This window comes from Cyanistes caeruleus, chromosome 1 (genome assembly GCF_971803275.1).
Source record: "Cyanistes caeruleus chromosome 1, bCyaCae1.hap1.1, whole genome shotgun sequence".
NCBI lineage: Eukaryota > Metazoa > Chordata > Aves > Passeriformes > Paridae > Cyanistes > Cyanistes caeruleus.
The window spans coordinates 10,497,944-10,523,142 of NC_141701.1; the positions used below are offsets into that span (position 1 = coordinate 10,497,944).

A 25,199-nucleotide genomic window follows, 5' to 3' on the forward strand; every position below is an offset into this window, starting at 1 on the left:
GTGAAGCTCTCTCAGTGACTGGTTGGAAGAATAGATGCATTCAGCTAAAACATTGCTAAAAATAAGAAATCAAATCCTAATTATCAGCTGGTCATTTTTTAAAAATTATGTTTTTTTTTTCTAGGCAGTGTTTTAAGTAGCCACATAAGTTAAAATGTATATACAGTCAACATCTTCTCACAGAAGGCATAAATATTCACTAGTTTTTAAAATTAATTTGTTTAACATTCTTACCAGCAGTCTATTAACTTTCTCAAGGAATGATTTATGCAAGGCTTCCCTTCCCCTTATGCAAGGCAAAAAAGATATTATCAAATCACTTTGGAAAAATCTTGTAGATAAGGGAGGTAACAAAATATTAACCATTTCAATAACCATTAACCAGGATCATAATTTATTAGTCAATATGGCTCTTGTATTGCACTGATAGGCTTTCCTAAAGACACAGAAGGTACATTCCTCTTTAGTCACACCACATTTACATCAGCAGATCTACCTGACTAATCTTTTTTTTCCACACCTTATATACTTATTATCTCCCACACATATAGACATGCAGTCCTTGCTGAATGCAGTTCTTCTGCTGCAACACCATGATTCCTCAGAGCCTATTTGAGTGGCCACAGGCCACTGGCTGTTAGAGCCATTGCCCTGGTGCCCTGGTCCACCAGTGTGTCCAGACACGATCTTCCTGAGAGATGAGGGGCAACAGCTCAGCTGGGAAAGTCAACAGCAGCAGCACTCACAGAGTGGGAGCATAAAAAAAACAACCAGAGACCCATTCTGATTTGGCCTCCAGATCTTTCCACCAGATCTGGCCTATTGTGGATGGCATACTCATGTCAGAGGCACAGTTTTGTCCCTGCTTTATGTATTATTTAAAAGATATGTAACTAGTTCAGTTAAGAGCATTCACATTATAAAGCTATTAATTTTGGAATTTTTTTGACATTGTCCTATTGAATATCCAACACCCACTTCAGAGTGGAACAGAACCATCTTTTCCCAAAATGTCTTTTTGTAGTTCTCAGAAGGAGGCGATTTTGGCTTTCCCAAGCCTCAATTGCATTTACAACCTGTGGTCATGTTTCAAATTGAAAAAATGTGACACAACTATAGCATGGCTGAGAACACTTGTCTACATTATGTCCCATTCTTCAAAGCTCAAATATTATCTGACATCTAGTCTGACAATCTTTCAACCATAACAGAGGTAGCATTATCTACACAGCTCTTCCCATTCCAGCTAGTAAAATATTGTTATTTACATATGTAAAGTCAAACCTCAGTGCTGAGGTTCAAGTTATCTCATAGGCATTCACAAATGAGTAGGACTTCATGTAAATAATAACTGAATTCAGACTCAAGAAACAGATATTCATCTCAGTCTGGTAAAAGTGCTGACAACCTTCTCCCAAAGTAACTAGGTTAAACCCATGAAGGCAAAAGAATACAGAAAGTGGAGGGAAGAGGTAGAACTAACCAGCAGATGGTTGACATAGTGTACTTCCCTAGCCTTCAAACCATGGTAGACTACTCTAAAAACCCAGCTGTCCTTTTAATAAAAGGCTCATCAGACCAAGCAGGATGTTCTTTGGTTTCCTGTTGTCTCTGCTACTGCTACCCTTTGGAAAAGGAGCTGTCCAGCAAGACCTTGGAATGTCTCTAAAAACAGACCCAAAAAAGAGATAAAAAGCAACCAGGGAAAGCTTTAAGGTACCTGCAGACATTATCAAGAGAAGACAAGTGAACATAAGATTCTTGTTGTTCTAGGTGGGCATCTGTATCAGGCTAAAGGTGAACTGAAGCAATCTGTCTCCTCAGATAGACTGAAAAAGAGAGACAAAAAACTCATATAAGTAATTCTTTTCACATTCACAATAGATATACAGGAACATTTTAAGTCATATCCAGTGTTCTTTGTTGTCTGAATGATGATGCAAGGGTAGTGATTCACTGCAGTACACCTGTGGATACAGAGAAATTATGTTACCAGAGAATTCCAAGTTCTTGTTCATTGTCTTAAAAAGAGAAATGGAAGACCAGGAACCCCAGTATATGTGTATATTAATTGATTAATTGACACTCCATTAAAGTCAGGAGGGAGGAGATACATCTCACTGGAGTGTGGGCTTCTATATCTAAACTTCTGACCATGAGCTTTCCTCATAATCAATAGAGGAAAGGTCTATAAAATCAGAAAACTTTAAGGTGTAGCAGCCCTTATCCTAGAGAAGGCAGAAGCATTTGATCAAATCAATCACACTCTCAACTCTATTGTCTCTGTTGGATTTGACTACAATAGGATAACTATCTCAGACACAAACTTACAGTGTGCATATCAAAAGATAGATAAGGTAATTTCCACCAGGGGATTTCATGTCATCTACAATGTGCACTCTCAGAAACTTTGCTTGGGAAAAAGATGGCAAAAAAAGATGAGGGAATGAGTCAAAGCAAAAGAAATACTAAGATAAGAAGCAAATATCTTAATTGATATCTGCTGTTGAATTTATTTTTTAATTTGGACTGTCTTCCATTTTACCATCCCTTCTCTGACAAAGCTGTGTTCTAAGAGGGAACTCTTATGTCAAGGGAATATTTCTAAGACATGGGATGAAAGACATAGTGATCCAAGTCATAGATAGAGACCAGTCTGCAAGATCCTAAAGGCTTCCAGAGCATGTTAACCCAGCTAAAACAGTATAGGCACTACAGAAAATAAACATTAGTATAATCTCCTGTTGCTGGTTGATTTATTTTAATTTTTTTTTTCTTAGCATTGGCACTATAATAATTCCCCTCTCTTCATTTGATTAATCACAAAGGGTAATATTTTCATGCTTGGAATCAGGCCATGTTTTTAATGTATGTTTTTATGATATTTACACAGCAGTTGGAATTAAAGACGATTGTCATTAGAGCTCCATTCCTACATTCCATCAGATAAACAAAAAATTATCTAGGTTGATTAAGTTCACCTTGACAAAGGGGTCAATGTCTGAGGCTTCATCTGACAAATTCATAACCACAGACTTCAAGGGGAATAATTGTTAGCAATTAACTTGAACTAGCTTCTGGAATAGGAATGTAAGGGCTTTACTTTGGTATTTTTTATCAGATCAGGCATCAAAATTTCACTGGCTTCTCAAAGAAACACTATGCATGCAGAATGTTTGCAGCGTTACTGCAGTGTTTTCCTTGGGTTATGAACTGTGGGTTTGTGACTGTGAAACAACCAGCTGTATGGATGCCTCAAACCACCCTCATGGTCAGTCTGAAATAATACTCATCGGCTGTTACTGGCAAAAACATAAATAGTCATTAAATTAAAAACATATATCCATCCATAACCTGAAAAAAGTTGGATAATTCCTCTGAATCTTGTTACATAAATTCAACCAAATAGTTACAGAATTTGCTCATAGTCTACTGGATCTTAATATGTCAAAAAAATTAGTTAGATGTTCCTCTTGCACTGGAGAGGCAGAAAGAAAATTGACATGCATAAGCACTCATATACATATACACCCACTCTTACATACCTTTTTTCCCCCAGAAGATAATTAGTTTAGACTGAGAGTGAGCATCTGAGCCATCATATGGGAGCATCATCAGCTATTTCCAAGTTCCTGTGAAGGTTCATAATATTTTCTGATTGTTTGCACTAGAGAGAAGGTCTACTCTTGAGAGTGAAAGGAAACCAGGAAACAGTTTTGGGGATGGATTAGTCTTAAATTCCAAGCTGCTAAAAAAGGCACGTTGCTAATAAAATTGCATAAGACTGTATGTGATCTGAGAGCAAGAAACCTGACTTCCTTTCTGTGTTGATTTCTCAGCCCACAAGCTGTTTCCTTAGTAAAACCAGTTTGTGACAGAACTGTGTTTAAGTGTCTCTCAGAACAGACTGTGGTACAGCTTTACACTCGGTTACTGTACCTTGGCAGCTGATGGCTTTCACCGCCTGCATTCAGCACCTTCCCAGACTGAGTTGTTAACAGTTGAGTTTCTGTGTGAAATTCTGACAATCATTTGCAAAAAGCAGAAAAAGTGAATCTATTTATATTTATTTTTTATTTAAGCTGGAGCCTAGCCGGATTTTAAAGCATTCTTATACCTGACTTCATTGCTAGCCTGAAACTGATTAAGAAACTCAAATGAAATGACTAAAATTGGGGGATCATTGGATCAGACAGGATTAGAAAGGCCTAGGACCCATGTGACTTTCATTATTTCCTAGTACCTTGACCCACATAGTGAGCCTACAGGATGGTTTCAAAACTTTGTAAAAATATGGCTTCTTTATAATTTCTGGATTTTTTCCAGCAACAAATATTAGCAGCTCACCATGATCTTTCCTCTTGGCAATATTTAGCTGAGTGTCTGCTCTCAGCTCTACTGACATAAATCCAAGGTAATGTCACTAAACCTGAGGGGGATATTTAGCTCTGTTCCTTCAACTCCATTGACTCTGGGGACTTGTATCAGTTCTCAGGGCATAGACCAAACACTCCTCTCTCTTTTCAGATTTACTCTAGGACCACTGAATTCAAATTTGACCCACAGTCATGTCATCACTTGAAAAGCAACCTAGCTGGAGAAACTAGATCAGGTTGTTGGTATTGCTTCAAACAATTGTCCTTTCTTGAGAATTTTTTCTTCATATCAGTGACACATGCTCCCTTCTAATGTGTGGACTGCTGAAGGTATTAAATCAAAAGTCATTATAAAAAGGAATTTGGGATAAAATATAAAAAAATTGAAAAATATAAAATTCTGGGAACAAAAGCTGGAAGACAGTTTAATGTAGGTGACATCTCAATGAGTACATGAGCAAGTGTCTTACTGAGACATGATCCCTTCATGGAAAACAGTGGCCATAGTGATTTAAATATGTATAGGAGACACACAGAGAAATGTTGGCCAAGGTAACCTGTAGATAACATTTCTGAAGGGAAAACCAGTGTTGAATTATTAGTGTCTCTAATTTCAGTGCCAGATTTCCCACAGACTTCGGGGCATGCAAGCCTTCTATCCTATCCTTGCTAATCACAGATTGTTACAAACTTAATTTTTCATTATGTCATCCAGCCTAGTAATGACAGTATCTAAAAGTTTTTAAAGTTCTTCTTTAAGGTTGCATAAGCAAATAGCAACCTGATAGAGTTTGGAGGACTAAGGGTTTTACCACTTTCAGGTAGATTTTTTTCTGTCACACAAGGGAAGTGTCACAAATCAGTTTCTGTATTAAAAGTGAGTGAATGAGAGCACTACACAAGGATGTATCTCAGTATTATTCCCTTTACTTTGCTCTGAGCAATGCTATTCACTCTGCTGTAAAGGTTTTTTTGAGAATCACACAGTTCATTGAGGGAAAACCCTCTTTATGCAATGTGTTTTGCTACTGCAGTTGATCTGCCTGCATGTTTGATCTGCTACTCTGTTTAACTTTCCTGGAATGGTCTTGCCAGGAATGTACTCACACTGTTCAGAAATTCACATCTCCTGGCTTTTTAGATACATTTGACTCATTTCCTTTCCACAGTAAAATCTCCTGTCGGAAGCATCAGCAAAAATCAAGCAGTTACGTAGGATCATCAGTGATTTGCATATCTCTGTTAATCATTTAACCCCAAAATACAGATACAATATTCAAAATATTAATCAGCTTCAGCTGGATTTGGTTCTCTTTGCTGAATAAAGATGTTTTGAGACCTTTGAAAATCAAGCTAATCTGGAGAACTAAACTACAGACATGACAACACGTTAGGTTTTCAGTTCTTCAAGTTTTGGCCTTCATTAATTCTAGCAGAGAGAAAAAAAAAAAATCAGGAAAAACCAATAACAGTGCATTTTTCCCAGGAACTATTGCAGTATCAGTTCAGTAATGAGAGACATTGTCAACAGGCCACTAAGCTGACCTAGTATAATTTCAGCTTAGTTGATCGGCATTTAATAGCTTTGATGATCATTTGCTGAAAGTTTGCCACGTTATCTGTGTGCCATGCTGCCCTGTACCCAAGGTGCACAAGTGTTTCTAAGGCTCACCTTCCAGGAGGGGAAAAATAAAAAGAAACTACACATTTACAGTGCAATAAATGCAATCTATGCAAGGCTAAGGGCAGTAAATGCAATTTGTGCTGCTCTGGTCCCAAGACAAGAAGACAAAGACTCGATCTGCACCAGGGGAGGCTCAGGTTGGACAGCAGGAGGAATTTCTTCATGGAAAGAGTTTTAAGGCAGTGGAACAGGCTGCCCAGGGAGGCGGTGGAGTCACCATCCCTAGAGGTGTTCAAGGAACAGTTTAGTGCTGTGGGCCAGTTGACAAGGCAGCGATTGGTCAAAGGTTGGCCTCAATGATCTTTTCCAATCAAAATGATTCTGTGAGTCTGTGGTGTAGCAACAACGCTGCTGTTAATATCCTGATCAAGAAACCTTCATAAAATCATTTCCCACCCAACATGTCTATTACTTTCCTGATGATAATATTTCTGTTTTCCCTTCCAAGGATAAGAAAATCCAGGGAGAAATAAAGTCATGCAAAAACTCTCTGGGCTATTTTTTTTCCTATACACATGAAAGTGGAACAAGGATAATATCATTAGAGCTGGCATTTGGGTGAGAAAAATGCAGACCCAGGGATGCTTCACACCACATATTCCCATCATGTAAAGATTTGACCAGTGTACTCTACATCTGTGTCTACATCATTCTCCACATGCACAGGCAGCTCATCTCACCTCTTGCTGTGTCTCTGGTAGCTGGCATGTGTGATCTGAGGCTTCCCCAAAGGGAAAGAGAGGATGGAGTAAAGCTGATCAGAGCTGTGCTCCTTGACATTGTTTTATTCACAGCTAATGCATGATGCAGCTTTGTGGGATTCTCCTTGTTCTCTCCATCTCTTCCCCCAGGGTTCTTTGGCCATGCCAATCATTTCAATAGAGGATAAAGGCAGATACATAAAGGCACAGTTAGGAAGGGGTAGTGTGCCCTCCAGCTACTTTCCCCAGACATGTATTTTCCCCACACAGTTTTGCTCCTCTAGGCATAGTGGAATACACTTTTATTTCCCATCCTTTCTGAACTCATTATCATCTGAAGTCAGTGACATTGGCACAAATTAACACCTCGTATCCATTTCTAATGAAGAGAAAATATACCAGGTGGACATTTAGAAAAATCAATTCCCATGATAAAGCCAAGGATATTAAAAAGAGAGAGAGAAAGGAACACAAAGATTACTGAGCGCAGCTCTCCTACAGCAGCAGACAGAGTGGCAGCCAGCCATTGTTCCAAAAGGCAGCATCAGCACCAAGAATCAGATGACTAAGCTCCTGATGAATGAAATATTTTTACTATGCTGAAAAAATTCTGGCACTGCAGGAGGACTCAGGATAAAGGATGCAATTTTGAAGAGCCTTTCTGAAGGACACCATCAGATAACCTTCTGGTACAAGAAATTCCAGTATTCTGAAGAGAAATGATGGTTCTGGGTTTCAACAGGGGTAAAAGAATACAGGCTTAAATTAGCTGAACTCGATGAGATCATACGTGAAGAGTATTCTCTACTAAATGCCACCAATATTTCTGCAAGAGACAAGATGCAGTGCTGGTCAAGGTTCAAGCTGGCTCTGAAAAGGCAAGAGAGCCTGGGTATCCCTGAGTCTTGCAAAGAAATAAATGTTTGCAGCATCCTGAAGTGTTACTTCCTGCTCAGCTGCTCATTGTTAGCCCTCTGCTGAAAGCTGAAGAGCCTCTGCAGAGCTGGAAGACAAGGTTCCTACGGCTCAGTTGCTGTCATTCATGTCTGATAGCTCTGCACAAACCCCCTTCATCATAGAACTGGGGAGTGGCAAAATCTGAAAAGCAGGGTCAGCAGTGCTCATATCCTCACTTGTCTGGCTATCACAGCTGCCTCCTGATACCCTGTCCAGAGGTAATGTGGGTATCTGCCTTGCATGGAAGTGTCAGGATTTACTTTTTTGGGTACCCAGGGTATGTGCCATTGCTGCCAGTGGGACCCCATGCCCAGCAAAAAGAAGACAGAGACCAGATGAAGATTGTTGAGGGAGGCATTCATAAGCCAATGTCATTCATAAGTCTCATAGTGTCAGCACCATTTGATTAAAGTGGAATTATATAAAGATACTTCAGCTCACCCTTACAAAAATGAAAGACAGAAACAGAAGGAAATTAGGTTTTTGATGCTCATAGTCATACCTACATACATATGTCTATGCAGAAAAATTAAGGCTATATATACTCTATTGTTAAGAAAATGATAGCCAGAAAAAAAAAAAAAAGTTTAACAGCACGAATTAAGCTTTAAAATATTTTTAGGTTTTTTTGGTGTTTTTTTTTTTTATTTCTGGAAAATAGCTTCTGAGCTAGAACTCCTTCAATGAAATACAAAAAGTTTTCCCTTTAATCTTACATATTTTGATCTGTAATGTAAAAAGTTTGCAATGTTACTGAAAAAAGAGAGTTCTTTTTTTTTTTAAACTTGCTGTGCTGCATTCCCTGAGAAGAGTTGTCAGAAATGTTCTGCAAAACAAACCTTCCTTTCGATAGAGTCTAGCATGTGGATGGGTTAGATATGAACTTGGTTCTGGAGGAAACAATACATTTAGGCCTGAGGAACCCATATAATTCCAACACAGAGGCCTAATTCTATTCAAAAATCAAACTTAGTCACATCCTTGTCTCCAACCTGAAGTTAGCTCTTGTACCTGAAAACCAGGATATCTTCTCTACTGATTTAATGAAGTTGTAGCATAACAGAATCACAGAACGGTTCGGGTTGGAAGGGACCTTGAAGATCACCGAGTTCCAAAGTCCCTGCCATGGGCAGGGACACCTTGCACTAGAACACTGCCAGGGATGGGGCATCCACAACTTCTCTGGGCAGGCTGTTCAGGGTCTCACCACTCTCACAATAAAGAATTTCTTCCTAACCTCTAATCTAAACCTACACCTCTTTTAGTCTGAAGTAATTTTAAATGGTGTAAACAAGGTTGGGATCAGATCTGCAGGTATAAATTTGTGTTCATTCCTATCAATTCTATTCCTTTTTATGAAACTGGGTAAGTCCAAGCAGCATTGGGTTTCTTGCATTAAATACCAAACCCAAAATCCAAAGCTTTGGTGGGTACACAGAATCTACAAAGCCTTCATTAACAGTGCTGTGAAGCTTTGAAGCTCCGCTGTGCAACTATTAACTGATCTTGTTTAACAAACAGAGCTCCAGGCCTGTGTGTTTTTTGTGGCTGAACAGGTGATGATTTTCTCTTTGCTGCCACCAGTCAAGGACTTTCCACTACCAGGACGCAGGCTACAGCTCTGGGATCAGAGGTCCAGGCTGCAGCAAGGGAAAAGAGAAATGTTATCTCCATTGATTTCTAGTTCAAAGAAAGCTTTTTTGCTTTCACACTTTGAAAAACACCAGCTATCAGATCATCTCACAGCCAGGTTAATAGTGGGCTTTGTTTTATTTCATGGTTAACACAATTGCTGTGTTTTGTGTTTGTAGGAATAGAAACTGCTTAAATGGCAGTTGCCTGTTTGTATATTCTAAATTATTTTCCAAGTCTGTGGCCTGCTTATACTGATGGGATTGTTTTCACTGATTCACAGACTTAAAACCTTCTTAGGTCCAGTTTTTCCTTACAGAGGAAAGCAATTGTATACATCAGGCTACTGAACAGTGATAAAGTCAGTTACTTTGCTTACTTTCAAAGAAGATGTCATAGGTAAGATTGGGAAATGTGTCTTGGGTGAGTGGACAGTGAGCTGGATGGAGAGCTGGCAGAATGGCAGAGCTCAGAGGGTTGTGATCAGTGGTCAAGAGTCTACTTGGAGGCCTCTAGCTGGGAAGTGTCTCCAGGAGTCAGAACTGGTTCATCTCATTCATCAGTGGCTGCATAAAGGCACAAGTGAACTGTCAGAAAACTTGCTTTGGTGATGACAGGAGAATGGGAGGAGTGGTCTGCAGTGAGACCTGGACAGAATGGAGAGTTGGGCAGAGAAGAACATAAGGAAGGTCAGCAAAGACAATAACCCCAGGCACCAGAAGCAGCTCTGTGGAGAAGCACATGGGGATCCTGGTGGACAAAAAGCTGTCCATGAGCCAGCAGTGTCCTTGTGGCACTCAATGGGATCCTGAAGTGCGTTAGGAAGAGCACTGCCAGTGCATCAGGGAGGTGATCCCATCCCTCTGCTCAGCCCTGATGAGGCCTCAAGTTCTGTGTCCAGTTCTGGACTCCACAGTTGAAGAAAGACAAAGGAAGGAACTATTGAAGAGGGTCCAGTGGAGGACTACAAAGACAAAGGACTGCAGCACAGTTAGTGGAGTGGAGCATCTCTCTTATCAAAAAGAAAGGCTGAGAGAGCTTGGCCTTTTTAGCCAGTAGAGGAACAACTGAGAAGGAACTTCATCCATGCACACAAATATCTTAGGGTTAGGTGTCAGGAGGATGGGGCCAGACTCTCCTCAGTGATGTCCAGTGGCAGAAAAAGGAGCAACAGGTTCAACTGAAATGCAGGAAACTCCATCTGACTATGAGGAAAAGCCTTACTATGAAGGTGACAGAGCACTGGAACACACTGCCCAAGGAGGTTATGAAGTCTACTCCTCTGGGGATATTCAAAACTTATCTGAATGGGACCTGCTGAACTTGCTCAGGTGAACCTGCTTTAGCAGGGGAGGTAGACCAGATGATCTCCAGAGATCCCTTCCAGCTCCAGTCATTCTGTGATTCTTTATGCTGTATTTTAGAGACCAGCTGTAATGCACCAAATAACACGTGCATCCTTGTTTGGGTCATGAAACTCCATCTTATGGTGATGGTCTTTTGATGGGCAGATGGTAAGAGGTATGTGCACAGATAAGGGCAGGTGCCAGGATGCATTATGCATGGCACTGGTACTGCAGGTACAATCACTCTCAAGTGTGCCTGAAGATAATTTAACAGAAAAAGCAACAGGAAGACAAATAGGATACAAGCTAGATTTGGGGTTTATTGCTCTGATCATAGTACTGGATTACTTAAAGCGAGTGTAGCATCTGGTCTAACCTAAAAGAATCCTAAAAGGAAAGCAAATAATGGCTAGGATGCATCACCACATTGAGAAACTATTTGGAAAGAGATGTGTTTTCTGACTGCTCTGTAAATGGTCCCAAGACTTGCATAAAAGCACTTGCTAGCATGACTAAACAAACCTTTTATTGGCAAAGACAAACAAGATAAGGATTTTCTGTTCTGCTGCCATTGAGTCTTCAAAGCAGTCATAGTCTTCACAAACCAAATTTTGCTTAACCTCCTATTACAAATAAATATATATGGAAGGAGAATAGATAAAGTTACTATATTTTAACTATAGGAGGAAAGACAAAGTAAGAAAAAAAGTCTATCACATACAACTCAAAGGGGTTTGTATTTTTCATAGTCTATAGTTTGGCAGCTTCTTTCAGGGATTATAACTACTGCAAGGAAACAACTGATTCATCTCAGAAACATAAGAGAGTGTAAGAAGCAAATGGGTAATACTCTACAGTGAATCCAGGTCTTTGGCATCCACATCCATGAACTACCAAGTAATACACACCTCTGAAACCATGCCAGCCTTGGCATTGCATTGTAGCTTCTTATCTAGCTTAAATGGAGCACTGTCATTGTCTTTTTTCTAATGGAAAAAATACATTCTCATACCTAGATGGCACCTCTTAAATTGATCAGGCAGCAAATGTAACAGTGCACTGAATGGATTGAAAAGGGATTTGGCAGGTACATAAAAGGGAGGCCCAGTGTGGGTCATTAAAGATGATTATTGGGGGACAGATCCCAAGATGCTGACTGTCAGGGAAGGGTCACCTTGCCTAGTAACCAAATTCCTTATATCCTTTCCTAAAATATTTTCCAGTGGTCAACAAAAGAGTCACAACACTGGGCTAGTTAAAGTCAGTCTCGTGTGCCTCAGCATTTTTGCTGCTGCCTTATCTGCTGTTTCTCCTGCAGTTCATGAAGATGATTTTGAAATGCCATGTTTCAGTTCAGCTGTCTCTTTCTCAGCTCCTGAAATATTTTCTGGTTTTTTTTCTGTTTTGTATGTTGCCTGATGAGGACTGGCCATAACACAGAACCACACATTTATACAGGACGAAGATGCCTGAAGCTGGTATTCAACATATGCCTGACAGTAAAGCAGAAGAGAGATGGTTTTGACATAGATATGAGGCCAATGAATAGAAATTACCAAACTCACAGTTTAGTTTATCTAAAGTTGAACTCAATTCCAGTGAGGAAGGAAAGAAAATCCTTATTTTAATATATGTCATAAAACCATGGAAATACCTGAGATAGAACTGGCAAATTCTAGTTAGCATTTCAGCAGACCCATTTCCTAGGTTACATGGTAATAACAAAAGTGTTTCACCTTGTGTTTTGTTGCCCTAAAACCAGGTAAAGGTTGGATTTCATCTCCACAGTGAAAATGTCTGCAGTAGGAGACCAATCCACATCACTTCATGACTCTGACATTTTCCCACAGGATCCATCTCAGGTCACCAACTCCTACAATTGTTTTTTCCAGGACTTCTCTAAGGAGGAAAAAATCTGCCTCTTTTTCTTATTCATCTATTAAAAAGAGAGAAATAACCACTACCACTTCCGTATTTACACTTTTACAGTTTCAGAGTAAGCCGTATTTGTTTATGAGTCAGAAGCTAATAAATATCCTGTTTATTATGTACTCATAAACTTCCTCAGGACCTCTTCGTAGCAAAGCTGACAATCTGCTGGTTCAGCGTTGAACCTGGCATGGAATTAAGCAAGTTGGAACTCTTTCTCAAAAATCCACTGCATTAGGGAAGTGCAAATAAATAATTTGGTTTATATTATATTTGCTATTAAATACAGAACAAATTTTTGATATTTTGATTTTTGATATTATCTTCTTTTAATGGAGATAAGGTAGTCCCAGAAGAACCAAATTGGTGCTTTTAGTTCAATATGCACAGGGTTCAAGTTACACCATATTACCTCCATTTTTCTCTGCACCTTGATTCCAGGTCAAATGTGGATGACTGATGAAACTTGTTTGATGCCTCAGTCTTGAATTCGGAGTAAAACTATTTTGCTATGCATCAAAAGTGCTTAGTATAAGGCAAAGTGTGTCTCAGCATCAGAGACTTCATGACTCTCCTTCATGTTTCCAGATGTGAAATTCCTTCAGGTGGGTCCAAAAAGAACGGAGAAATGGAAGAAAAAGAGAAATTGCCTTTATCTTCCATCTCATTCTTCAGGAGAACAGCTCATCTTGGGATTTTCTAACGGCCATTATTCTTCTGAAAGAATAGAAAAAGAGAGTAAAACATTCCCTTCCTCTCACTGTGAGACTGCTGCAGTTTTCTTTTCTCCCTCGTGTCCAAAGAACATAGAAATATTAATCCTGAAAGTAACATAACACATCTTCCACTCTTTTTCTTACTTTTCCATTCTATTGTTCAATGCTTTGGGACTTAAGATCAATCCTAGTATCAGAATTATCTTGAGTCCGTGACATACAAGCTTGAAAAATGTGATGCCATGCTGAATTTCAGAAATATATCAAGTGTCACTGACTTGGTTACCTTCTCTACATCTTTAGGGTTTTTTAGTGCTTTTGTGAAGTGGCAGCACTGACTTGGGCATCCTGACTCAAATCTCACCTGTTCTACCTTTGTGTCATCATCTTCCATATATTTTCCCTATCCTGGTGATCTAAAATTCTCTATGATATGGGACAGCTGACAGCAAGAAAGTATGTGCTGAGAAATAATGTACATGAACAGAACCATGATCTGTTGGTCATATAACTCTGTCTTAGTTAGTGCTTATCTTTTCTTTTTCCTAGTCACTTCTTCCATTTTTCCTACATTTCCAATTCCCATTGCTAAGCGGGCTGAGTCCTTCTGGCTTTTCTCCCTGAATACTCTGCCATTCTTATTTCCCTTATATTCTTCACTCCCCTTTCTGCAGGGGCCCTTGTGCAGGAGACTGATACTCTCATTTCAGTTAATTACTACACACACATGCATACTTTCTCACAGTGCTGCCTCTCATCCATAGCCAAAGCACTTCTTCATACTTCTCCATAGTCTGTCTTTTGCATTATCTCCGCTAATCATTGTCTCTAAATTTTTTTTCATAGTTACTATTCTGTTTCTTTCTCGTCTCAGACATTTTCTGGAGGTAACTGTGTGATAGGAATGAGGTGATTTCATTTCACCCTACATATGTCTTAGTAAGATAAGCAAGTAGCTGTTGACTCTGCCTCTCGAGGACTTCAGGCCAAGCTCATCCCTGAGATGCAGGAGGGTCAAACAGGGCTTTGCTTATAGAATCCAAAGCTCCAGATGTGGCTTAGGCAGCTGTTATAACCTACATGCTGTAAGGAAGTTATTCCTGCTGGGGACTGGAGCTAGGCAGTGAATTTGATGTTGATGTCAGAACTCTGCTAGCTTTACATAATTTCAGAGCTCTTCTCCAGTGAGAAGATTCTCCATGTGGGTCTTGCCATCAATTGGCTGCTTTGCCTAAAGCAAAAAGAAGCAGCTCCAGGTGAGAATCTCCCCTTATAATTATTCTATCCCTGTTCATTTCCCAAATCTGAAATAAGGCTATGCTAATAAAAATGCTTTATGTTGCTCATGAGGAAATACCATGTCCTATTTCTCCTTCCCTAAAGGTGCTTACACCACTTCCTCACACCTCTCTGGCTTTGACCATTTTCCCTTGCATCTAGTCCCAAGACTGCTTATTTTGCAGCATCCTGATTTTCTGCCAGAATCCCTGTGTTTTAATTGACCCTACTGTGCCATGGTAGGTTTTTCTTCAGCTGCTGCTCGTGAGGTATGAATCTTTTTTGCCAAGTGCAGAGTTCATACTTTCGTTTGATTTACTGGCAGTAAAATATTGTCTGATCAGATGTCTTAGCACAATGCTATTCTCATCTAAGGATGACATTTTTACCTTTCAAAGAAAAACAGAGCTTCACTCGAAGATAAAAAGGCAGAGAGCTGAAGAATGTAAACAGAGTCTAGATTCTCTTATCACAGTTAAAGAAGAAAAAAATACCCCAAACTATTTTAAAGGGAGGCCCTATATAAGGAAGTCTGCAAAACCACTTCCCATTTCATAGGACAGGATATGCCAAAGAAATGATACTGCTTGGCACAAATAACAAAGATAATTTCAACTTTATTTAAATACTACAAGGACGTTTAAAGACATCTCAGGACATAAATCCCATTTTGATTACATTCTTCAGCTTTGCTTTAATGTTCATCTTTTTTCTGAGTAGAATGGGAAATAGAAAGATAGTCAAAACTTGTGGTTTGTAAAAATTATGAGCATCCTGTAGGCAGGTCTGGAAATTAAAACCTTAAATTTCTTCCCCCTACAAGTCTGCAGAAGGAAGCCAGCATGTAATCTTCTCCCCTTTGCTTTACTGGAATACTTCTATTACTGATGGCTGACCTGGAAGATGAGAGGTAATTTAAACTCTAATTGTCTCAAAAAGAGCCAAGCAAAGAAAACAAAACTTTATTAAAACAAACAGTCTGCAGCCACTGAATCTATCCTGTGTCAGACTTATCACCCTGGGGACACTGACTGATGGGTCAGAATTCAAACACTGTAAGCAGGGATCGCTGATGAGAACAGCCCGTGCTGGCTGCTGAACAGATGGGCACCCTCCAACCTCCACATATCCTCAACTGATGGAAATCAGCACTTCTCTGCAGGAGTCAATATAGACATATCAATATTATACAGCTAGGAATACAGCCTACACGATTTCCAATTTGGATTAAGCTCAGGATTCACAGGTGTTGAATCCAAGAAAAAGGCATGAGAGGTCCCCCGGGATTTTGCCATTTATAAGTGCCAGTAAAAACCACACAGGTGTCAAATAAACCTGCACCAATGCAAAGCCTCATGACTTGCATGCATGCAAGGTTCACAAGAGAAAAGACAATTTGAGAGAGCTGTAAGTATTTAATTAGGAGTGCAATCCTATATGCATCTTGTTCTTCAAGCACTTACACTAGACAGATGAGTAATGATATTAAAATCCAGTAGCTTGTGTTCCACAGGGAGAAAAGTGGGAATTTTTTATTGTTGGAGGAAAAAGAAAACCCGTCTGCTTTCCATTAGGGAATAGTTCTTCAATGTGCCACAAAGAACTGTGCTTGGTTTACTTCATCCTTCTATACTGGTTTAAATTCTACTCTTACAATGAAACTCTTTAAAAATCATCTTGTTAAGGGAGTGAGGGGAAGCAGTAACAGAAAACTCAAGACAAAAAGAATGTATACACAAATCACAGGTTCTGCATAAATCTTATGCTCCCAGTCCACACCGTGGGGAGAATGATTCAAGTCAAGGGAAAAACCTAATTAGGCCTTACAGCATACCTGATATACTTTCTTTAAATAAACCAAGCTGCCTCTTCATTTTTCTTCAATGCCAAAACAAAAACTGAATGTAAAGTAGAGAATCAATCTTCCATGTTCTAAAAGATGATAGTAGAAGTTTTGCCAAGCTTTGCCAGCTGAAAGTCAGAGTGGATGGCATCTGTCTGTAGGGCCTTCAGACTTCATACAGAATGCTGATCAAGCCAATTCTAGAAGTTGGACATTTTAAAGTATTATCCCCTGTTAATACATTGTATATATATAGATAAAATTGTTAATATAGATATATAGAATATCAACATAATAAATCTCTCAGATGTTCCAAAATCTTCCAGAATAATTCACAGAAGTATTTGTAAGGCTCAGGCACAGAGGGAGGCCTTCACTCCTTCATCCCTGCTCTATGGTGTCACTGGACTTTAAAATGGTCCAATGACTTCCTCCCAGGTGTGCACTGCAATGTCTGCAGGGCACAACGTGCACCATGGCTCAAGCAGAGCAGATTCTGGTAACATTTTCAAAAGTATCTGGCACATGAGTTGGAGTTGAGAATCCAGATTCTCTAGGTAAATCACCCGTCTTCAGGTGTGAGATTATTCCAGACTGTGCCCAAGGGCACAAAGGAGGAAAAGTTGCTTGAAAAATATCTTCTTCAACGTTGTGTGTGAGCCTGGGCTCAATCTGCTTCTAAACTATCTGAAGAGAGAAAAGGACATTTGCCAGAGAAATATTTTCAGGACATAGTTAGACAATAGCAACTAGAAAGGTCATTATAGGGCATTGTCTGGTGTTTGTTCCTGTGCCATTCACTGAGCAAGCTTAAAAAAAAGTTGGTTTCATATAAGTAATAACTCTGCCAATTAAAAAAAGAAAACTGAGAAGAGCCCTGTATACTGCTATCTTATAACGTGAGGGAACTGATGCAGAGATCTTATTGCAGTTCACTGATAGCATCTTTGCTCCTTATGAAGCCAGCCAGATAGTAGAAACAACTGCCAAAAAAAGGTCCTGTCTCTCCAGGCAAGGACACAACCCTAACTGGGACAATGGGGACAGGCTGGAGTGTCTGAAAAGTGAAAGGAAGAGAGCAGTAACCAAAACAAGTTTGTTTTGTTCTCAGCCTGGGTGTGTCCTCATTTTGACTGCGGAAGTAACTTGGTTTAACATCTCGATCAGCTGAAAAGCCTCAGCTTCACCATAAGTGAAGTTCAATTTTTCACATCCCGTTGCTCTTCTCTCACTCTCTGTTGCATTTTCATAATTGACCAGCAGAAGCACTTCAGTGCTGTTCAAACTGATTCATTTGATGACCAAGACCACCTTCCTTGTGAAGCAAATGCTGCAAAAAAGCTGTTCCTGCACATGTGCCAACTGTACCCGCACATGTTGCCTTCCCATTACTCCTCAAACACCAAATGTGGACAAACATGAAGTATATGCTCTCTGGGAATTTTGAGGGACAAAAGAGCCTTGTAAAGCAAGCCAGGAAAAAGTATTATTACAGTGGATAAGAAAATAAAAGGCTGCAGAGTCCTCTGTCCTTGTTCCCAGAGCCTTTATATCCAAACCAAGCACCACTGCACAGGGGGCACCAGCACTCCCACAGATGCTATGCTGACCTTTCTTCAAATACTTCTCAACCCACAGACATCAACCCTTCTGCTTTGAACCTGACAAAAGAAGAAATTCAGTTCCAGATACACAATTCTTGATGGAGCCCATGATGGTGATGATTCACCAGAGTCTGTCTGGAGTATTAGGAAGGCTGATGCTTTTTTCCACAGTTATTTCTTCTCAAGGATTTTTGGAAACAGTATCAGCAGGTAGAAGAAAGAAACAAAATATCACCACGTAGTGCTGGTGTGAAGCTTTGCTCTGTCAGTCTCAACCCAAGAACAGGAGGGGCAGACTGGAGGAAGATGTTACTTGCTAATGTAAAGGAAAGATGAGAAATCACTCATGTGGAATTGATAGAGCCAACTCTTGACAAATGAATTTGGCATGTGGGACCCTGTAGAGCCCAGACATTTAACCTGTTGAAAAATTGAATTAAATTGTCTAAGGGAAACTTCTGGACACTGTTTGATTATGGGACCCTTGAGAGTTTTGTAACCAGTCAAAAAAAATTGCTTTCTTTGGACAATGGAATGCGTATGGAAAATGTATCCAGCAGTTGTAATTTCCATCTTCTGCAGGGTCTCCTTAGCTTTCAACTATCGACAGCTGCTGTAAGGGAGGTGGTATATTATGGAGTTGTACCTAGCTACAAAACTTTTATTTCCCTCCACTTTCCTAGAAGGAAAATCAATCACTGTTCTGGGATGCGAGGCCTTTGGATGTCCATTGCTGAACAGGGGATACAGAAAGGGCTGCTCCTGAAAACAGGAACACATCATGCAACAGATGTACGTGCAACACCAAGGGCAGTACCAAGGCCAGAAACCCAACACATTTGAAGCACCTGACACACAGACACCTAAGACTTTGCTCACTTCTAGATGCTTTTTTTAGGCAACAACCAAGGCACTGCAGGTGGCAGAAATAATAGCAGTAACAGGTTAATCAGAGCTAGCTGGTTAAAAATAAAACCCGCCTATTTTGCACAGGTGTTCTGTCTTAAAACAGGATGTGGGGTAATCTGCAAACATCACCATGAAAGGCTTTTTTTTTGGGTGGAGCTAAGAATATTGACACTTAAGCGACTCATCTATTAAACCTGTGTGGTTTCCTGAAGGCTGTGCTTTTCTGTGACTTCTGAGAAGAGTATACAGGTTATAGGATAGTTTTGTTTATGAACACAGGATTGTCCCCTGTTTAAACTGAGCAGATAATGATCAGGGGCTGAACCACATCAAGGCAGAGTCCTTCTCCCACTGCTGTTTCCAGAACTGAGTAGCTTATGTTTCTTGACAGTGGTGCTGATCTGAGGGTTGGATATATTTCCAAATCCAGCCACCTTTTCTGTCTCTTGGTTAGGGTTTCAAAACTTTACTTTCCTATTTTTTCACTGTGAATTGTGTATTAAACATAATCTTCCTCCTCCTCCCCTCCAATTCAGGCACCGCAAAATCTCTTTAGAGATTGTAGTAGTAATGTAAATGAAAATCCATGATGATATTTATATTCACAGGATCATCCACTGTTACCAGGAAGGAGCAGTCTCTAAATGACAAAGTTTATTATTTTAGTCTACGAGTGGTTTTGGTTTTAAATTATTTGATTGTTGTGCAGCAATCACTGCCATAAAAACCCAAGCCACTGGGCTTTTGATACTCTACAGCAGGGAATGAAGCCAAACATATCAGCCTTGAGCTGTCTACTTTTCTGCCCTTAATTTGAGCTCAGCGGAGCAATGACATCCCTTCTAGAACATCTGAGCCATTGTGTCTCTGACTTGAAAGGAATATTTAACAGCAACCTTTATACTGCTTTTATTGTGGACGGAGAGACAAGTGGCTAAAAGGGCAGTGAAAATACATCCTTTGGCCCTTCATGCCACCCACTCCTTCTATATATTCTCTAGAAGAGAGAATGACCATAACTGATACCTGAAACATTTATCAGATGGTATCATGTGATATTTTTCCCATTCATGTCAGCTAATCCATTTCTTCACATGCAGAGATATAGGAGATACCTACTAAAGATTGTATTGTTATTTCTTATCTTGCCCACTCTAATTCCTTAAGTGAATAGGACACATAGCAAAATATGTGATTTTGGTAGCTGGGAATCTCTGGGATGCTCAGGTCTCAATATTTTGTAGTTTTGAAGAACTGGATAACAATGTTGATTGCATAAGAAGCAACTTTCTGCCCACAGAAAGGGTGTGGTGTTCAGCAGCTTCTGGGCCATCAATGCAGAAAAAATGCATGTCTCATTTTCGATCATCACAACCCTGTAATACTATTCACACACAAAACCAGGAGTTTGTAAACGACTTTACAAACAACCTGCTGTTTGCTACAGCCAAGTGGATCCCAGAGAACTGTTTCTTTTGTTGTTTGCCCTCAAGGTAAATAGTATTGCTAATGGCCATGCTATGAAAATTCAATACATTGACAGAACAATTTTCCCTGTGAAGTATTTTATGACCTAGAAATTTGGCTGTGGAGTCTAATATGTCATTACCCAGGTTTCTACAAGAAGTGTGGGATGTGGCTGGTCTGAAGAGAAAAGTTTCTATCGACAGCTAATAAGGAGACTTCAGAGCAGCAAGTTTCACAAGTTGCCCAGAGACTGTTTCAGACAGCAGAAATGCCAGACTTTTCTTACAAACAGTGTTGAGGTAGTATTAATCATCATAGCTGTGAAGGCCTCAGGCTCCTGTTTCACAGAAGGCACGACACCTTCAAACCAGCCCCTCTCCATATCCAGATGAGGCCCTGGGTCTGAGGAAGGATGAGATGTGCTTTCCTACTGACATTGCTTCCAGCGACATTTGCACTCCCTCCACTCCCTGCTGTCACCCACAAGTGACCTCTGGAGTTCAAATGTAGTGCAGTGTCTCAGAGCAGGGCACCAATTCAGGGAAGGGAGTGTGGGATTTTATGAAAGTTTACATGAGAAACAGTTAAAGACTGACTTACAACTCACAGAAATCATCTTGAAATATTGTCAGGAGTGTTGTCTGCCTCGACTTCAGCAAGGCTTTTGATTCTGTCTCTGTCCCTTTTGGGAACGGCGAGAAGAACGACACAGACTCTCTTGTGAGTTGAACAGGAGAGTTCCTTCTCTTAAGGTTTATTACCTCAGATCTTCTTTTATAGACCAAAGTACAGAAAGGTAAAACTCTTATTGGTTAGTAAACTAACACATCACCATCACTGGTCAGTGGGGTACACCACCCCTTGACCTTCTCTTGCAAGAAAACAAGAAACTGACAAACAGCACCTGCAAGGCTGTCTTCTATCTCTGAGGATTGTCTTATTTCCTCCTTATGACTTCCCAGGCCACTTTCTCAGGCAAGACTGAGAAAGTTATGTGGCCTGCTATTCCACAGCACTGTGCTCCCTGATTCATAGTTAGCATCCATATGTCTCCCATAACATCCTTGTAGATAAGCTCAGGGAATGTGGGCTAAATGAAGGGACAGTGAGGTGGATGAAGACCTGGCGGAAAGGCGGAGCTCAGAGAGCTGTGATCAGTAGGATCCAGCTGGTGGCCATTCCCCAGGGATCTATACTGGGTCCTGCACCCAGGCAGGAATAACCCCAAGTATCAGTGCAGGCTGACTCACTAGAGAACACTCTGCAAAGAAGGACCTGGAGGCCCCAGTGGGTGACAAGCCAGCTGCCAGCTGGCAGTCAGTCCTTGCAGCCAGGAGGGCCAAGGGTGTTCAAGGTGTGACCAGCAGGTCAAGGGAGGTGATCCTGCCCCTCTATCAGCCCTAGTGGGACACATCTGGTGTGCTGTGTCCAGCTGTGGGCCCCTCAGTACAATAAAGACAAGGAACTTCTGGAGAGGGTCCAGTGTAGGCCACATAGATGATTAAGGGACTGGAGCTTCTCTCTTACAAGGAAAGACTGCAGGAGCTGGAACTGTTTAGTCTGAAGACTGAGAGGAGTCTCATTATTGCATATAAATATCTCAAAGGAGGGTGCCAAGAGGGTGGTGAAACTTTTTTTAGTGGTGCCCACAGACAGCATGAAGAGCAATAACTATAAACTAAAACACAAGAAGATCCATCCCAATATGAGAAAAAGCTTCCTTACACTGAGGGTAGCAGAGCCCTGGAACAGGCTGCTCAGAGGTTATGGAGTCTCCCTCTCTGCATATGTTCAAATTCCATCTGGATGCATTCCTGTGTAACCTGCTCTAGATGACCCTACCCAGGCAGAGGGGTTGCACTGCATGATCCCCAGAGGTCCCTTCCAACCCTATCAGTTCTGTGATTGTGTGAAATCAACAGAGTTCTCTGTGGGACTGGAATAAGCCATAAGCAAGGAGAGATCCTTCATATTGTATACTTTTCTTGATTCTAATTGGCTATAAATCATTAGGTTTTAAATGGCAATGCCTCTCAACACTTGACTATTTACATAGCTCTTGTATCAACAAATATTTTCCCCAAAGTGTTGCAGTAATTAACATATAAATAAACCATGTATTTTCAAAGCTGGTGACATGTTAGCAAGTGTTTGCCAACACAAAGCTTAGCATGGCAAATACAGGGAGATTCCATTTCTTCATCTTTTCAGGCAGGCTGTTGCTAAGACAGATCATTAGAGAGCTGTGGAACCTCCAGTTGTGATCCATATGGCAGGAGCTAACAGCTATCAGCCACATCCATCCCACCAGCCTAACCAGTGCATGGGCAAGGATTTTCAGGAATGCAGCTTACAAGGTACAAGAAAGCAATACAGGGATGCATCCACAGCTGGTGTAATTTGATATGGCTAAAATCACAGACCCACAGAATTATTTAGGCTGGGAAGGACCCTTAATGTCATTGAGCCAAACCAGCACTAAACCACGTCCTCAAGTGCCACATGTACACATCTTTTAAACACCTGCAGGGAGGGTGTCTCCACCATGCCCCTGGGCAGCCTGCTCCAATTCTTGAAAACCCTTTCCATGACAAAATTTTCCCTGATATAAACCTCCCCTGGTGCAACTTGAAGCCACTTCCTTTTGTCCTATCTCTCATTTCTTGGGGAAAAAGATGAACCCCCACCTTGCTATCTCCTTCAGGTAGTTGTAGATAGCAGTAAGGTCTCCCTTGAGCCTTTTTTTCAGACTCTGTTCTTGATATTGATTCTCTACTTCTCTCCAGTTTTGTTGCAGAGGATTTAGTCCTCACTATTAGCATTGTAACTCTGAAGATTTACATCTGTGTCATGATGGATTAATGCAGATCATGTCACTGAGCTGAGAGCTAGAGGTGTCCTATCTGTCAAACCTAAATCATTCTTGTAGAGAACTGCTCCATTGTATAAAATATTGCAGATTTCATCCCGTTGCATGGGAAAATATTTGATAAAATAAGCTAAGATAGTAGAGTAGCAGTTTACACTAGATGTATGGATTTCTGCTGTCCCTCTATGGCAACAGACAAGGGTAGTGAACTTGATTACCAGATTTTCTGATGGAGCTATGGGCAAAACTAGAGTAACTAAATAATTAACTAGTTTTTGGTGGATGAAATTTTCATTGATAGATACTTGTGTATATTCCTTCTATCTTAGAGGTACACAACAACTTGAAAACTTTTTTTTGCTTGGTCGACCTGACAGAAACCCATCTCAGCTCAATGGAAAGGTGTCAGGAGACTTCAGGAAAGCAGAGAGTGGTTTGGGGAATGTGACTTGGGGAATGTGACTGCAGGAGCACTCTACTCTGAATATTTTTCCCAGTATCCTTTCCAAGCTGATGAGTATTTTTCATCCACCAGCAGTATCCCTGCCTCTCCCTGTGTCACAAACTCCCAACAGTGAAATCCTTAACCTTTTTACATATTAAAAAACTAGAAAAAGAGAAGAAGAATCAGTTTTAATTCAGATACAAGATATAGCTAATTTATTTACCTCATTCTAAATAGAATTGCAACCAGACTACCTGGTGTGCTCTGCATCTAGGTCAGCTTGAAACAAGCCAAGTCTGATATCAGAGGAAAAGAAAGCTGGGCTGGGTCCTCTCATACTGACCATACCCCATCAGGCATCTAAAATCTTTAAATTCTAAAGATCTTACATGGGAATGAAAATTTTTGGGCCTATCCACAGCCTTTCATCTCATGTCCCTGACTGTGTCCTGTGTCTTGACAGAACTCACTACCCTGATCTGCCACAGCCACTTGGAGAAGCAATAGCTGAATGTACTAGATTATCAGACACTGAAAAAATAAGGAACCTAAAGTACATTGTCAATAGAATTATGGTGCTGACACCACAAAACCCTGGCTGATCACTTCTTTGCCTGAGGCATCATGGAAACATATGTTTTTGTCAGTAGAACACTTAAGATACCATCAGATTCTTCTGAGTTGCTCTGGCTGGGTGCTCTACTGCAAGTGTAAGTTTTGCCTGTATTCAAGAACTGAGAGCTAAATGGGTCACTGCTCAGACATATTGAGAACCTGGTACTGAGAACAAAATATGAGCTCTGATTTTAGAGCTACTTGTTTAAAAAAACCAAAAATGGCCTCTCCCTGCCCACCCCCCCCCCCCCAAAAAAAGCCCAAACAAAACTAGAAATAATAGTAAAAAGTATATTTTAGGCTTTAAGCCTTTAAGAAAAGGGAGATAATTCAGATATTAATTGTGTGTAATATCTCTTCCTAGACAGCACTTGAGATGTTTTAGCAACACAGACCAGAATGCACCATTTTTGCCCAAAAAAAAAAAGCACCCAGCTCTAAGCCACGGGGATATCCTCTGTCATTCTCTCTTTGCTTCTGGCCCTGTGAATCTCTCCCTTTTTTTCTGCACACCGCTACCTTTGCAAGGACGGTGAGTAGGAATATCCTGGTGCTCAGGACCCTAAAAAGTCGGGCTGAAGTGAGCTGAATGCAGATCTCCCTGTGTCTGAGCACTGAACAATGCAGAAGACAGCCATGACCTCTTCTTCCCCCCACAGGGCAGCTGCTTCTCAAAAGGGGAAAGTGATTCATTTCCTTGGTACTCAGCCTGATCACGTAATCCTACATCTTTAGGAAACAGCCTTGGACTGCGAATCACAAAATATTAGTGGTGGAAACTCTGAGCTGCAGAGGCAACATTTCAGACTCTCCTCTGAAATGTGTCCT

General features: G+C 40.5%; 1 long non-coding RNA gene across 2 annotated transcripts in view; it reads right to left on the reverse strand.

Annotated features, from left to right (window-relative positions):
- LOC147655297 (uncharacterized) overlaps positions 1–25,199 on the reverse strand; it is a 127,588-nt gene that overhangs the window by 33,236 nt on the left and 69,153 nt on the right. Inside the window, exons 2-3 of one of the 2 annotated variants that reach the window (XR_015283868.1) lie at positions 13,038–13,342; positions 1,721–1,829 (exon numbers count right to left, since the gene is read on the reverse strand). This is a non-coding gene — a long non-coding RNA (uncharacterized LOC147655297). The remainder of the gene's footprint in view (positions 1–1,720; positions 1,830–13,037; positions 13,343–25,199) is intronic. The other variant, XR_015283869.1, reaches the window with a different exon arrangement.